The 3,561-nt window shown below is 41.6% G+C and overlaps 1 protein-coding gene across 2 annotated transcripts in view; it reads left to right on the top strand.

Moving 5' to 3' along the window:
* The first annotated feature begins 94 nt into the window (after window positions 1–94).
* Window positions 95–3,561, top strand: part of USP18 (ubiquitin specific peptidase 18) — a 31,858-nt gene continuing 28,391 nt past the window's right edge. For both annotated transcript variants that reach the window (XM_049882093.1, XM_049882091.1), the window contains exon 1: window positions 95–308. The gene's annotated coding sequence lies outside the window, so the exon portion shown is untranslated. The remainder of the gene's footprint in view (window positions 309–3,561) is intronic.

The following is a 3,561-nucleotide window of genomic DNA, read 5'->3' as shown; positions in this document are numbered from 1 at the left end:
ACGAAAGCCGAGGGGCTGCGGCCCACGGGGCGGCGCGCGGGCGGAGGCAGCACGGGCGGCGCGACGGGGCCGAGCAGACGAAAGGCAGACTCGGCCAGGAGCGCGGCAGACGAAAGGCAGACTCGGCCAGGGGCGGACGGCGCCGCCCAGCCCGTTCCGGACAAGGGCTCCGCGCTCCTCGCCCTGCTCGGTCCTGCTCTGCCAGAGCTCGTAGGGGACCGGGCAAAGAGAAACCTTCTCTGCGTTCCAAGAATCGAGCTTAACAGCGGAGGCTTGGCGTTTTCGTGGCACTTGAGGCAAGTTTGATGGTAATTTTGGAAGCTTTCTTTCCAGAAAAGACATCCCTTGACACTCAGTTCAGATGCCATCTGGGTAATTAATGAATGTATCTGGGCTCTTTTGTAATAACGGTGTGTGTTTATTACATGGACATATTGAGCCTATGTATTTTTTCCCCCAGACTAATATATTTATTTGGGCTTCTTGCGTGACTTTGTGTTTTACTTAAAAAAAAAAAAAAGTTTTGCGTGCTCATAAAAAATTCAAGCAACGTAGACAAAATATAAAGGAGAAACAAAACTTTAAATCTTCAACTCTGTCATGTATGTGTACTTTTCTAGGTATTCTCCTGTGCCCAAGTCTTTGAAAATCAAAGTGAGGTCATTCTGTAACATTGCTTTGTAATTTGTTTTTTCTACTTAACAGTATATTATGGGTATCTTTTCATGGCAGGACATATAGAAAGGCCAACCTCATTTTATTTTAAACTTCTGTATAATATGGGAAGTACATAATCTGTTAAATGGTTGGTAGATTTTTAGGTTGTTTCCAGTTTTTACTGGTATAAGTGATGCAACAGTGAATATCGTTTTATGTACCCAAAACCAAAAACCAAACCCATTGCCGTCAAGTCCATTACGACTCATAGCAGTCCTATAGGACAGAGTAGAATTGCCCTATAGGATTTCCAAGGAGCATCTGGTGGATTTGAACTGCCGACATTTTGGTTAGCGGCTGTAGCACTTAACCACCACGCCACCAGGGCTTCCACGTTTTATGTATACATCCACGCAAATGTACAAATCTATTTGTGGGCAATTCCTAGAAGTGGAATTACTGAGTTCATAGGCATAGTATTGAGAAATTTCAACTATTCTGTCAAATTGTGCAAATCAGAGTAATTTGTCCTTAATTCCTCTGCTCACTCCAATTTTTTTTTTCCTGGAAAAGAGCCAAATTTAGACCTTGAGACAAACATAAGACTCCATTCTATGTCCTCTAAAAATCTAGGGTTCAAAGTGTTTGACAATTAAAACAGAGGCTTTAACTTCTTAACAGCGTTGAGGTAGCTATACTTTGAAATCCTGCAAGAAAATGAGGCAGATATTTGAAAACATTTTTAAAAATTCATGTGATGTTTTCTTTTTGCTATTGTAGTATACAGAGTGGAGCAGAGGATTTAATCGGCCATCTAGGTAATGCAAACATCCTCCCTCCTCACTTTTGCTTCCATTTCTGAGGAAAGTAGTTATTAATGATTGAATTATTTGAATAATTTATCACATTTTTGCACTTTAATTTTAATGTGTCATCTGGACTTGTAAATCAAAAAACCCATTCCTGTCGAGTCAATTCCAACTCATAGTGACCCTGTAGGACAGAGTAGAATTGCCTCATATGGTTTCCAAGGCTGTAAATCTTTATGGAAGCAGACTGCTACATCTTTTTTCTGTGGAGTGGCTGGTGGATTTGAACCGCGACCTTTTGGTTAGGAGTGACGAGCTTTAACCACTGCACCACCAGGGCCCCTTACCTGGACCTATGAGTAATTAAAAAACCCAACCCAACCCGCTGCCGTGGAGTCGATTCTGACTCATAGCGACCCTATAGGGCAGAGTAGAACTGCCGCATAGAGTTTCCAAGGAGCGCCTGGCAGATTCAAATTGCTGACCTTTCGGTTAGGAGCTGTAGCACTTAACCACTACACCACCAGGGTTTCCTCATTACATTTTTTTAATATGATATTTTTAGTAGTTCTGGGGTAGCTTTTTAAATTTTTCTTCTTTTCCTGCCTAATTTTCCAGTCACTATGGGATGGTTTTTGTGTGTGTGTGTGTGTGTGTGTGGGGTGGAGACTTTTGGGGGGAAGACAAATGAGAAAGGTTTAACTGGGGCACCTCACCCATGAGTGGAAATCCCAAATGCACCCAAGAATCACAGTCCCATTCCATGGAGGGTCCTTCAGAAACGCTCCAAGCCAGCCTTCCCATCCAGTCGATCCGGTCCGCCTTTGATTCTTTGAACAGGTGAAATAATCACAGAGACACAAATAGTATTTATTTTCAGGTTACCAAATTAAGAATTGTCCTTCAACTTTGATCACTTTGATTTTAGTTTGAGATAATACTTTAACTCCTCAGACAGTAGTGAATCCAGTTTCTAAATTCCAGAGCCAACGTGGTCTTTTTTTAAAAAGCACACCTAATTGTGTGGTATCCCTGTTCAGGAACCTTCAGTGGTCTCCCGCTGCTTTTAGCACAGCATCAGAAATCTGTACTCTGGCCGAAAGCCCTGCAAGGTCTGGTCCTCACCTAACTCTCCAACCCAACCCAGGCTGAAAAACAACCAGATTCTGTATGTTTTCTAATCATTCCAAAGTAACTGGATATGGAATAATGGTCGGAATGAATAATGATAATAGCAAATACAAAATAAAACCAGATGTTGGCATCAGATATTTAACTTTTTTCCCAGAATTTCTTCTCAACTATTTGAGTAGGACACAATTTAAGGAAGCCGTCAGAGGCAATACTAAAATTGAAACAAGGATTCCTTATACAATAAATGAAATATTACAAATGAAAAGCTCAACTCCTTTACTTAAAATGTCGCCATAAAATGCTAATGTAGCAAGGGAAACAGGCAGGCAGACCTCTGATGGTGAGTGAGAACTGGGCACATTTCTGATAAGCTAAAGTGTTCATAACCACTGAGCTCAAAATGGATAGGAGATTAACACAGGGTCTGCATCTCTATCTTGTTTTGAATGGGAAACCCTGGTGGCACAGTGGTTAGGTGATATGGCTGCTAACCAAAAGGTCAGTAATTCAAATCCACCAGCTGCTCCTTGGAAACCCTCTGGGGCAGTTCTACTCTGTCCTATAAAAAAAAAAAATTTTTTTTTTTTTTGGAATCGACTTGATGGCATTGTGTTTGGTTTTGGGTTTGGTTATCAAAGAATAAGGAGTCCCTGGGTAGTACAGTGCACTTGGCTGCTAACTGAAAAGTTGCAGGTTCAAGTCTACCCAGAAGTGCCTTGAAAGAGTGGCCTGGTGATCTACTTCAGAATAATCAGCCATTGAAAACTATGGGGCACAGTTCTGCTCTGACACACATAGGGTTGCCATGAGTCAAAACTGACTTGATGACAACTGGTGTCAAAGAAATTAGGGGAAAAAAAGGCAAACTTTTTGGTGTTTTTTTTTTTTCCACTGTTAGAAAATACCTTGCACAGTCTTGCACTTTTACACAGTGATGGTCTTCAAAGGGGAAAATGTTTAA

This window comes from Elephas maximus, chromosome 4 (assembly GCF_024166365.1).
Source record: "Elephas maximus indicus isolate mEleMax1 chromosome 4, mEleMax1 primary haplotype, whole genome shotgun sequence".
NCBI classification, from domain to species: Eukaryota; Metazoa; Chordata; class Mammalia; order Proboscidea; family Elephantidae; genus Elephas; species Elephas maximus.
This window is presented reverse-complemented; position numbering and strand designations above follow the sequence as displayed.